This window comes from Python bivittatus, unplaced genomic scaffold (assembly GCF_059951505.1).
Source record: "Python bivittatus isolate LINGU-HERP-01145 unplaced genomic scaffold, Pbiv_v1 ctg000350_np1212, whole genome shotgun sequence".
NCBI classification, from domain to species: Eukaryota; Metazoa; Chordata; class Lepidosauria; order Squamata; family Pythonidae; genus Python; species Python bivittatus.
The window spans coordinates 31,981,277-31,994,543 of record NW_028277074.1 but is presented as its reverse complement, the minus strand read 5'-3'; the positions used below and the strand labels follow the sequence as shown (position 1 = coordinate 31,994,543).

Here is a 13,267-nt window from a genome sequence, read left to right as displayed (position 1 = left end):
CTTGATAAACCTTCATTGAGTCAAAGGATTCTTTATCTTTGTTCTTGCCAAAAATAAGGAAAAAAAAGCAAGAGGAGAAAAAAAAAAAGAAGAGGAGGGAAAAGACTAAGTCTCTTTAAAAAAAAATCCAACTGAGGGGGGAATGGAGAGCAAAGCAGAGCTTCTAGCAGAAAGAAGAACTACTGCCACTAATCAGGGCTCTTGTGACTAGCTCAAACTTTCCATCTTGATATTTTCAAAATCGCTTTCAACTCCACTTTCTTGTTTATAGTTACGGATGGCACCTGTATAAACATGCACATCCCACTATCTTTTTAGAAAGCACAGGGTCCTTGAGCATGTGTCACAATAGAAGAAAAAAAGCACTATGTCGAGCCTCTAGATGGCAGTGCAACTTTCTTTCATTTACTTTCTCTTAACTCCACTTTCCCCATTTCAAAATCAAAAAGTATAAATTTCTTATAACAATAAAGAAATCTTAAGTAAAAAAAAAAGGCTTAAGATAGAGAGTTATTGAATATTAAAAAGAAAAAGCCAATCCAGTTAAAATATATATTTTTTTAAGAGAAAAACATCTTGCCAATTCCACTAAAAAGGGAAAGTTGAAAAGAAAAAAAATTTCCCCCCCTTTTTTTATAAGGCTCAATCTCGCCGCTTAATCCACTTTTCTTCACTTTTAAAAATCTCTTTAAGTTACTTAAGGTGTTCTCTAAGAATAGTTGAATAGTAAAAGTCCATCTCACCCAGTTGACACCCCTCTCTTCCTTCTTCCTTTGGAGCTGTCCCGGCTTTCGCAGCCATTTTGGCTGCCTCTCCTCCGCCGGCTTCAAGAGCTTCTCCTGGGATCAATCTGGGACTTGCGGCGTCCCTGAGATCCGCAGGACGCGCCCTTTGCGATCGCCATCTCTACGGGACGGCTTAGGTCCATCGGGACCGTCCAGGGGAGGAGATATCGACTGCGATCCTGGGAGCCCAGGATCGCCCGCCGTATCGCCGCGACGCCAGCTCCGCCCTCCAAAATTATTATATTTGTTTTGTGTAGGCCTGTATATATGTATTGACAGTGTTCTTAAACTAAAAATAAAGAATGAAACTTACCTCTTTAATGTGAAATCTCTGCTTGTTTTTTGGTGCACAGATACTCAATTCTGAACCAAACTTGAGATAAACAGACACAGATTTCATCTTCAACTGAAATAAAACAATTTCTGTCTTTGCTTTTGATGTTTGTTAAATAAGAAAAATGTAGGAAGTTGAAAACTGCAGCAAAATGTTCATTGCCTTCCTATGAATGGCAGGATACTCTTCTTTCACAGAAATCCAGAATTTCTCCATGAGCAGATCAGTAAATCTCATTTTGAGTGTATAATCAGACTGTAGCTCACAAAGTTCTTCTTCCTTCAAAGTGAAGTTCTCAGGCTGAGCAGAAGATGCAGAGAAAGGAGCCCTCACCCAGTCATACATTTGTGTTGAAAGTACTGATCAGTTTTGTTCTGCAGTACTTCCAGGGGGTTTTCAATTAGATTTGAGACTCTCTGGTACCCCACTCTCAAGCCCAAGCGGCAGTGGAAACATTTCAGTATTTCCTTTTGCAACATGATTTTCCAAACATTCAGTTTTCTTTTAAATCCATGAATCTCGTCACTTGAAGTCAAAACATTTTCTCCAGTGCCTTGCAGAGACTTGTTCAGCTGGTTCATGTGATGAAAGATGTCCACTAAGTATGCTAGTTTGTACAACCATTCTCCATCTTTAAAGCACCCAGCAAAATGTGGAATACTATTTTCTTGAAAATACTCTTGCAATTCTGCCTTCAGCTCAAACACCCTCTTGAGAACTCTTCCTCTGCTGAGCCACCATATTTCTGTGTGTACCAAGAGACTTAGGTTTTCACACCGTTTTTTAAACATTCTTGAGTGAACTGGTCTTTGTTCAGTAAAGTTAACCATTTTGTAGCATCATCTAGAACTTTTTTCACTTCATCTCGAAGAGTTTTTGACACCAACACCTCTCTGTGAACAAAGAAGTGTGTTGTGACAACACCAGGATTTTCTTTTCTTATAAGAGAAATGAAGCCTCTCATGGAGCCAACCATTGATGAAGCACCATCAGTACAGATGCCAGTGCAGTTTCTCCAAGACAGACCTTTTGTTTCCAGATATGAAGACAAAACTTTAAATACATCTTGGCCTTTGTGCGTTTCATGTAGTTTATTTATTTATTTATAAATCAAATTTATATCACCGCCCAACTCCCCCACAAGGAGGGACTCTGGGCGGTTCACAACCAAACAGTTAAAACCAATAAAAACATAAATAGTACAGCATAAAATATAAAAAATATGATAATAATTAAGTTCTTTGCAGCAGAAAAAGTTTTCTTGAATTTCACCATCATTTACAAATCTTACAAATGCCATAACATGACATTTATTGGTGAAGTCTGTTGACTCATCAACTTGGACAGAAAAGCTACTGTTCTTCAGTTTATCATACAAAACCTCTTCTGCATCATGTGACAGGTCATCAGTACACCGACTTATTGTACTGTTTGACAGTGGAACCTTTTCAATTTCTTGTATTGTATCTGTTCCTAGCATTTTCCCCACTATTATTTTACATGCTGGCGTAATTCTCTTTCATCCAAAGTGTGACTTTTACTTTGCTGTGTAATAAGTTCTGATACTAAATAACTTGCTTCTTGGGCTTTTTTATTCTGTTTGTTTTATTCTTTATTTTTTACTCTGTTTGTTCTGTGATTCCAAAATCTATTTAAAATAATTATAACTTTTACTTTTTATAGGACTGTGATTTGTAGTTAAGTGTCTTTTTAATTTTGGTGGTGCCATTGCTGCATTTGTAAGTTATTTGCCACAGATGAGGCATAACAGAATAGGACAACGTGAATCGCCAGTCCATGTAAAACCCATTGATAAATAGTTTTCATTGTAAAGATGGACTTTTTTTGAGTCCATTGATGTACCAGTGCAGGGAAATGGCTGAGAAGATTTAAATTCCTCATTATCATTATCATCATTAAACTTATCGGCATTGTCCGATCTAGAATCCTCCTCTTCTCTCTCACTCCTCTTCAAAATTGCCACATTGGACCCTCAGACATGACTGAATAAACATGTAAGAAATTTATTTAAAATAATGGAATAAAATAACTACAGGAAAACTGCAGGGAAAAGATTCAGGAGGGGGAGACTGACATCAAGACTAAGTTGGATGAGCATTAATTTCTTGAAAAATGCACTTCTCTCTCCCCTTCCTTCAAAATACTCCTCCCTTCCTGCAATATATTCCTGCCTTCCTGCAATATAGTGTTTACCTGTTATCAACAGTCTTCCCATCTCATGTCAAAAATTAAGAATGGATTCAATGAAATAAACACAGTCCTACAGCACACTACCAGAGAGCTCAGAAAGAGTTGTAACTAAATTTTTGTTTGGTCTCTGCTCATCACTATGAGAAGACATTGCCTGAATTTGAAATAATTTTTTAAATAAATCATGTTCTCCCAGGGAACCCCTAGTGACCTCTTGCGGAATCCTAGGGTTCCATGGAACCCTGGTTGAGAAACCCTGCATTAGACCAAACTGGCTGTTAATATAATGGTTTATAATGGCTTTTGGCCCACTATAAATGGTTTTGCCCATTATATTTCCTTATTTTATTATTTGATAATAAAGTAAGTTTATTTTGATGACTTTCTGTATTAATTATACCTCCCAGCTTATATGGTCTAGATTTCAATATATCACAACAATAATAATGCTGCTATTATAGCTGAAGTACTATTCTACAATGGGTTGCACAGAAGAAAGCAACTAAAATTCCACCCACTAATCTTTTGAGGTCAGTTGTAATAAGTGTTCCTCACTGTTTTAAGTACAGCTTATTTCTTTCACACTTCAGTCTAGTTTGTCAATATTTTATAATATCTGCAGTAGCAACTATTTCATTATTTTCTCAATACAATCAGTAATAAAAATATTTAACAGATTCTCAGAGCCTGAATTGATTAATTCTTTTAATAAGGAATTCATTGGAAAACTGCACTGTTAATCAAGAAGTAATGTATTTGTTTTCTACAATAACTAATTTTAAAAATTCATATATTTCTCTTTCTATTGCAAAAGTTTAATTTTATCATTTATTTTAATTTAGATTTACCAAATCCCTGATTTAATAAATATGTGACAATAGATACAGTTACAGGTGAGTCAGGAGTTTCCTGTAGCTGTGCTACTTCAGTTGAAGAAAGACAACAACATTCTTTATAGTTCCTGAATCTGTGTTGTCAGCAATACAAAGCATTGAATGTTGCACTCGTTAAGAAAGACTAAGAACTTATAGAAGTGTTCATTTCACATAGTCCAGTTTTTCAAATTGGAATACCACCTATCGTGTGTTTAAGGAAAAGAGGACTGGAGGGACTTGGTTCTGCATCATACTCCTTGTTGGAACAGCTGATTGGCAGTATTCCAGTTTTACAATAAGACTTATGTGTCTGCTGTCTTAACTGTTACATTTATGTGCACATTTTCCTGTCATACTAGAATTACATATATGAAATCCTGCTGGATTGGTTTGCAAGTACTGGAATTTATTTTAGTCAAAACAACAGTGCAATATTCCAGTGGGGTTTAAGGAACTACTATTCTGAAAAAAGGTTGCCATACAGAAATATCTTTTTAGTAAGAAGATAAAAACAGTTCATTGATAAAAATAGTTCATTTATAAATATACATTGTGAGGTGTGCTTTTGTAAATAATATTGATTATAGTGTTTTATTTTTGGCACATGTAATTGGATTAAGCATTTACTGTATATCATATATCATATGTATATATAAATATAAATAGTAACTTTGTGGAATTGAAGATGCAAATAGCACTAGATAATCCAAAATATAAATAATTTGGATTATCTAGTACTATTTGCATCTTCAAATAGTACTAGATAATCCAAATTATTTATCACAATACTGTTTGTCAGGATATTTATTTTGTTATTTATTTTTTAATAAATAGTATATTTTGAAAGGATATTTGACACAAATTATTGTTTCTGATGAAATGCAATGATGAATACAAAATATTTAAAAAGAAAAATGTGTAGGGGTGATCACCCAAAACAAAACACTAATCAAGATTGAATACAGTCAGTCCTTGTTTAGCAACCTCTGTTAGTGATGATTCACAAATATGACAGTAATAAATGGTAGTAAATGGTAGTAAAAAAAATTTTTTTTTGACCAATGTGTGCCTTTACAGCCAAATTTCTGTGCCTGACAACAACGCATGCCAGAGTGAGAGTAACACTGGCGTTGCTGCACGAGAGAACTTTATCTAAATGAGGTGGAAGCAATCAGTGATCTTTGCAGGATCTCTCTCTCTCTCTCTCTCTCTCTCTCTCTCTCTCTCTCTCTCTCTCTCTCTCTTCCTCTGTGTCACATAGTTTGCTTACTGTTCATTTTGCTCAGTGACCATTTTGCTGGAACAAATTGCAGTCACTAAACAAGGACAGACTGTATGTTGATTATTCTCTTTGGTCTGTGAACACAAACATGAGAGAGGGAGAAATAGAATAGTGTCCTTTGAAATATTTTTATGATTTAGTAGTCAGTTTAGAATTATTGTTAATATGTATTCCTAGCTTTACTATTGTTAGAACTGCTGATCTTAATTTGTAGCATTTTATTATTTTTTTTAATCTTTTCTGAAAATCTCTTGAAACTTCTGTTTATAAAATAAAATATAAAATAAATGCATTGTGAAATGAAAAACTGCAACATTTTGTTGCAGGTCTCATTTGTCATATTATATTTTTGGTTCAAAAAGAATACTGTGTATTCATAAAATGGGCCACCCCAGTATCCCTTTAAAAATTGCTACTTAATTTTATGTTGATGTCACAGAGTGAAAAAACGAAAAACAGTGAGAATCATATTAGCCATTTTTGGTATGTATATTTTACATATAATATATATAATGAATGACATTAATGAATGAAATAAATGTGAAATCAAATCAAATTCAGATTTTTTCCCTGCCAAAATGCGTGCTTCTTCTTTAGTCCAGATAGACTGATAGTTACGCTAATAAATAAAGTGCATGAATACCTCCTAATCAATCTAATTGATGATTCGTAATGAGACTACATTGATTTTCAGAATTGAGCTGGAAAAGGGACTGTTAATTCAGATTGTTGATTCAAATTGAATTTTGCCTGTTCCGTGCATCCCATACAAATGAAATTGTTACACATCACAGGTGGCTGTTGTGATCTGATATTAGCATATTATTGATATATATAAAGTTTGGATTCTTTTTTAAGCATCTGTTGCTTCTTTTTTTCATCTCCAAGACTGGATACAATACATAGGTTGCAAACAAGTCATAGATTTATAATGACATCTACTTATGGAAACACAATCCTGAAAAATTATGTTGGTTATTTATTTATTTTTAAATGAAACTTATATACCACTGCAATCAAAGGACTCTTGGTGGCTCAAAAAATAAGAACGTATAATAAAGTGTAAACCATAGACATAGAACAAATAAAACCCCAACACAGTACATGGCGTCAAGCTTCAAAAGCTCCCTGGGAAAGCTGTCTTTAGCTTTCCGGAAGGTAGACAGGGTCAGAGATAGACATGTCTCCAATGCGAAATCATTCCAATGGGAGGTTATATGACTGAAGTTGCTAAAATACTGCTTATTCCCAAATACCCAGCACTTAAGAGTAATTAGAGAATCTTTATTTTGAGTTTATTGCCAAACCAGTTTGGCATTTACACATACAAGTGTTCTTGGTGACTGCTCCCATACAGTGCAACTTTCAGTCATGAGACAGAGGGTTCATCCACAACTATTAGCTTTTTCCAGCATGAATACAGGCTACTGAGCCTTATTTGAAGGCAAAATGTGCATAGTGATATAGTTCCTGCTCCCAGCCTCTCCAAGAGCAACTTCAAATAATCTTTTCCTGCTAGGCATCAATAGTTATGTTTTCTGACTCTGCTTGCTCAAGTGGTGCTGTCTAGTTTTCTGCTGTGTTTCATTGCAGGCAGACACGTCCATTCCAACTGCACTGTGAAGGAATACCTAGCTACCCCATTCACTGGTTGCTGCCCCCCATGACCATTTTCTTTTCTTTTCCTGTACAAGTTAAACTCTCAGCCCTAGGAAGGAGGTAATAGCAAACCACTTCTGAAACCTTGCCAAGGAAACTACAGGCAGTCTCCAGGAGTCAACACTGACTTGAAGGCACGCACACACACACAGAACATGAAAGGCTTTTTTAAAAAAACTTCACTGATGAAACTGTGAAGCAGTGAAATAGTGGACCTAACCCTTTTCCCCTCAACTGGGTGAAACTGAGAAGAGTTCTAGAAGTTTCTAGCTGACATTACAGGAAGAACTGTAAAAGTAATGAAGCAGGGAAATCTACCAATCAGGGAATGTGGTAAGCATGGTCTGGACAGAACACCAGTTTATCACTGGCTGAAACAGTGGGGCTTGAGAAGGCCTTAACAGTAAAGTACAACTCGGGAAGAAAGATTCATGATGATACATTCAATAGAAAGTAAAGGTTTAATATATAGAATCTGAGGATTTGAATAACCTCAAGCTCTTACATTCATTTATTAGTGAATTAATTACGGCAGAATGTCTGAGAGCAAATTGAACCTCTTTTCCCCAGGCAAGACTGAAGGGCCATCCTTCCTTTTCCAAGATAAGACTGAGCTGAAATATCCATCTGCTTATCAGTATTTTTTGAGATATTCCCAGTACCTTCTGAGCACAGGAATCAGTCCTAGAGATCTCCCATATCATGGCCAAAGTGAAGGAAGGAGTTAACAACTAGAAAAAGATGTTTTAAACTGGCTTCATTTCCAGCTGATTTAGGCACAGGGGATAAGCTGCTGACAGATTCTATCCCAAAGAGCTTATAAAGTACAACGTGGGTTTTTCTTTTACAGCCTTTGCCTTATTGATCTAAATTCATGTTAGTAATTTTAAATATGTTTTAGAAGGATTGTTTAATCTTTTTTTCTCAACTATGTTTATCCTGATTGAGTTAAGTAGAAAAGTGGTCAGAAATATTGTATGGAAGCAAACAATTATATAAAAACAAGCAGCTGGAGAAATAATTATGCAGTTATATCTCCATTAGACTTAGCAAATGACAAATCTGTATAGGCACCATAAAATTTAGTGAACCTTGTTTCTGAACAGAGAATTACACTGCAGGTTATCTGTTCTTTAGGGTAGATTTTTATTTTAGTTTATTGAATGAAACCACTTAGTAAGTATTAAAGTTACAACATTGTTCATGAACATAAACTTCATTTGAAATTGTGTACCAGTTAAGTTGTAAAATAAGTTAAATTTGTATCTAGTTGTTTGAACAGCTGTAAGCAAGTAGTTAGCTTCTAAGAAGCTGTTTAGAATTCTGATCATTCTAAATGAAAAGGAAATTATTATGCCACTTGATATAATTCAGTAAAATCCATTGTGCAAAACCCTTGATTTTTCTCATAACCTTCTCTCTCATGTCTTAGGAAGTGAGAGAAGAATGGGCAAATTAAGATCTAGTGATGATTAGCTAGACATTAAGATTGTTTGCACAGCTGCACCTTGGAAATTATGAAACTCCTTAAATAACTTCTAGGGAGCAATGAATAGTAACTCTTGTTAATTTCAGTGCTGAATTTACTAAACAGTGCTTAATCCATTAGATAGTCATTGCAGGCTGCTGAGTCAAATAACTTATGCTTATCCTATTATATTCAGAAATAATTTATAAACTCTGCCTTTTATAAAGCAATGTCATCAAAGCAAAATTCTCTATCAATGATATACTTTAAATACGAATTATAGATTGTCCTAGTTTTGATATGTGACCAAGTAATATTTATTCTGATGTCACAAGAAGTATATATGGGTCAGAGCTTGTATTGATCTCTTGTATTGATCTTTATGCTATTGTTGGTAGTGGTTCAATTACAGTACCAAGGCATTTGAATTTTCTCTTTTTGGCCCCAGGTAAAGCCAATTGACCAAATCTTTATGGAGAAGATAATGAAGTATGAATGTGTAAAAATAGGCATTCAAACCAGAGTTTTTAGCTTTAACAAAAAATTATACATTTTAGCAATAAGATGTTCATCATTAGTACACAAAACATATTCAAACTCAGTGTTCTCAGTGGTAAATTCATAGCTTTTCTTATCTAGTTTAAATCTTTCCAGCAACTGTGCGTCTGTAAACCATTGGCAAACCAAACCTTCCAATTCTAATTCTTCTCTCTTCTTCAGGTTAGGTTCTCCTTCAGAAAACGATAACAAAGTGCTGTACATCAGCCATGGTTGCTTAACTGTCATTTCTCTTCTATAAAAAGCTTCCCTGGGTGACAACCACAGAGGAAGTTTTGGAGACAATCTTGCCTTATATCTATTCCAGATTTTCAGCATAGAATGTCTGACAGTGATTCTTAAAATCAATATTAGCTTTCACTTTGTCATACCATAAATATCCATTCCATCCAAATCTTAACTCATGTCCTTCTAATTCCAATAACCTCTTGTTTTGTAAAGTTATCCATTCTTTCAACCATACCAGACAGCAGGCATCAAAGTATAACTTTAAATCTGGAAGACCTAACCCACCTCTTCCTTTGACATCCTGGGAAAGTTTGTATTTTATTCTTGGTATTTTACCTTGCCACACAAATTTAGAAATCTCTTTCTGCCATTGTTTAAATGGTACATCATTTATCAATATTGGTATTGTCTGAAAAAGAAAAAGCATTCTAGGTAAAACATTCATTTTAATTACTGAAATTCTACCTAACAATGACAGTTGCAGTTTACCCCATCTTAATAAATCCTTTTTAATATCATTCTGGTCTTTAACATAATTATTTTGATATAACATAGAATTCATATTGGTCACCGTAACTCCCAGATACCTAGCCTTTTTTTCAATTTTGAAGCCAGACTTCTTCATCAATATTTCTTGATCTTTCATAGTCATATTCTTAACCAACATCTTTGTTTTTTTGTCTATTTACCTTAAATCCAGCAAGTGCACCAAAATCTTTCAATTTCTTCATTAAACATTCAGTTCCATTTTGAGGTTCCTGTAAAATCAAAACTAAATCATCTTCAAAGTCTCTTAATTTAAAAACTTATTTTTTGATTTGTAAACCCTTTATATTCACATCTTGTCTAATATCTCTATTTAACACTTCCAGAACTAAAATAAAAAGTAGAGGTGACAAGGGACAACCCTGTCTTGTCCCCTTTTGTATCTCACATGGTTTTGTGAGTTCATCATTAACAATAATACTTGCCTTTTGGGAAGTGTATATCGACTTAATCAGTTGCAGAAAGTTCTCACCAGTCCATATCTTCCAAAAGTTTAAACAGGAATGACCAGTTCAAATTATCAAAAGCTTTCTCCGCATACAATTTTTTTTTTTTTGTTAAAGGTGAATTTGGAAGATGAATATGTTAAAGGTTGTATGGTTAAACGGGCAAAAAACTTTGGGTATAACATAATGTTAGACCAGTGGGAAAATATGTGGAATAAAGGGTTAAAGTTCACTCTCAATGATATGTTGAAAGAAAATTTCTATAAAATGATCTACTGTTGGTATTTGACACCAGATAAATTGTCAAAGATGTATAAAGGAACCTCATATGTCTGTTGGAAATGTAATCAATGTGAAGGACATTCTATGACTTATGGTGGACTTGTGAAAAGGCTAAGAAATATTGGAATATGATATATATTTTGATTCAAAAGATTTTGAAAATTGATTGCAATTGAAACCAGAGACTTTTCTTTTAGGTATGATGGATAAACAAATGCAAAGGCAACACAAACATTTATTTCTTTATATAATAACTGTGGTGAGACTCCTATATGTGCAAAAATGGAAGGATTTACAAATACCTACTGCTGAAGAATGGATATTGAAACTAATGGAATTGGCGGAGATGGCGAAACTCACCACTTTCCTCAAAGACAGGGCACTGCCTAACTTTGTCTCTGATTGGAAACCACTCTTAGACTTTTTGCTGGATATTCAAAATAAATCCAACTTTGATTTTGGGATTTGCTGATTGATGTTATACTTATAGAAATATCTTGTACAAATTATATGTATTATCCAAATAGATTGATTTTAGGAATCTTCTTGAATATTAGATTAAAAACTATTTTTTACTATGTAAACTTTTAGATATTAGAATAAGAGGCGAATATGTTCTGTATCTATACCTGTACCAAGGAAAGTTGGAAGCTACTCTTTCTTTCTTATGCCCCCCTTTCCCCTTTTTTCTTTTTTCCCCTTTTTTCCCCTTTTTTTCCCTTCCTTTTTCTTGATTTTTCTGTATTTTAACATTTTTTGAAAACAATAAAATTTATAATAATAATAATAACCCCCCCCCCGAATATTCAGAAAAGGATCACAGAGTATTTCTCAAGATTTGAGCAAAATTACATAAAGTTCAACATGATGTTTCTGGGATTATCTAGAGATGATTGTGAGCAGTATATGAGGTGTATGTCTTTCTCTTTAGGACAGAGCATCTGAATAATTAAAAAAAAAAAAGAATACTGCTCTTGGAGATCCATGATCAGTTACATTCTTAGAGGAAAGAGAAAAAAAGCCCAATCTAGGAGCTGAAATTAGAATTCCTATGTGAACAAATTGAGGGGAGTGATTGCATTTTGTATGGTACTAGACTAGTTATAACCTCAAATAAATATAAGTTATTTGATATTATAATATTTGCATTAAAATGCAGAAGAGATTTAAGTTTATTGAATAGCATAGCAGGTCATGATATTTTCTTGCCCATGTTAACAGCAAGTTAAGACTAGATCTGTAAAAACTCCTTGTCTTTGCTGTTAAACTGAGTGTTGGGACTGAATGAGGGCATTGATGACTTAGTCAGGAGTATCTTCAGAGGGTTCAACAATATCAAAATGGTGGGCATGACCAGACAATCGAAGCCATGCTCCTTTTTACATTCTCTGATGCATGCAACAGATCTTAAAAAGAAGTGGGAAATCAGTTGCAAGATCTTGCCTGCCATTTTGTGGAAGCCTCTGGACTTAGTCATGAAAACATCAAAACATCTGAATTATTGCCATAATAATATATATTAATTGTTTAATTTCAAAACTATTATATATATTTTTATTAGTGATTTTAAAAAATCCCTTTTCCTGAGGGCAAGCAGAAAGCATCGCATCACAAACATAAATATATTTATAAAAGTATAATATTTATATTAATTAATGAAATATTAATTAATATTATATTTATATTAAAGTATATAAAACTGTCACTAAGAGGTCAACCACAATTTTTCACTCCTTGCAAAGACAATGAGTTTAATTTGGATTTGGCTGTATAAAATAAAACAAGTTTTACAGTTTAAAGGCAAGTTATATATAAATGATGAAAGTTTAGTACAACTACAGTAGATTAAGTTGTATGACCTAACAGAAAGTTCAAGAAAGGATGGAAAAATGGAAGGAAAATTTTTAAGATATGCAATTGCTGTTTTCTACTGCTAGAAAGATAGTAATAGGTCTTCTTCAAGAAGTGAAAATAACTATATTATAACTGCATTTCCACCCACTTCTTTATATGTATGTGAGCATTGGGTATGTGAAGTGAAATCTAAAATTAAGCATAGTTAATGGGACTGAATTATGTAAGTGTATGGTTTGGACATATAAAGAAAATGAATGAAAATCAGATTGCAAATGGATTGAGAGGAAGGGAAAGATCAAAAATAATGGTTGGATGGAATCGATGAGATCCTCTAAAAGAGAAGTGTGAACAGAAGGGAATGTATGAAATACTATATGGGTATGGTAGAAGGATGGTTTTCAAGGACAGAAAGGTATGGGGAGGTTTAGTGAATGTTGTTGATATTCAGTAGATTTCTGTTGTTGCTGTTTTTTATTTCTTTGTTTACCACCTCTTAGTATTTTTCTGTGACTTTTATCATGTTGTTTACCCTGAACAGTGTGGTGAATATATATGACATTGATGTATGTATGTATGTAAAAATCCCTTCAAGCTTCAAAAAGTCCTCCTCAAACAGCTGGATACTTTGCTTCCAGACATAATTGCAGCCAAAATAGTAGTTTATTAAAAAGGTGATCCTATCTATAAAAAAGTGTCCTATACATGTTTTAAATGTACATGAAACAAGTAACTATGC

The 13,267-nt window shown here is 33.9% G+C and overlaps 1 protein-coding gene across 2 annotated transcripts in view; it reads left to right on the top strand.

Annotated features, from left to right (window-relative positions):
• Nucleotides 1–13,267, top strand: part of CNKSR2 (connector enhancer of kinase suppressor of Ras 2) — a 167,339-nt gene that overhangs the window by 22,251 nt on the left and 131,821 nt on the right. The gene's annotated exons all lie outside the window — the stretch shown is intronic.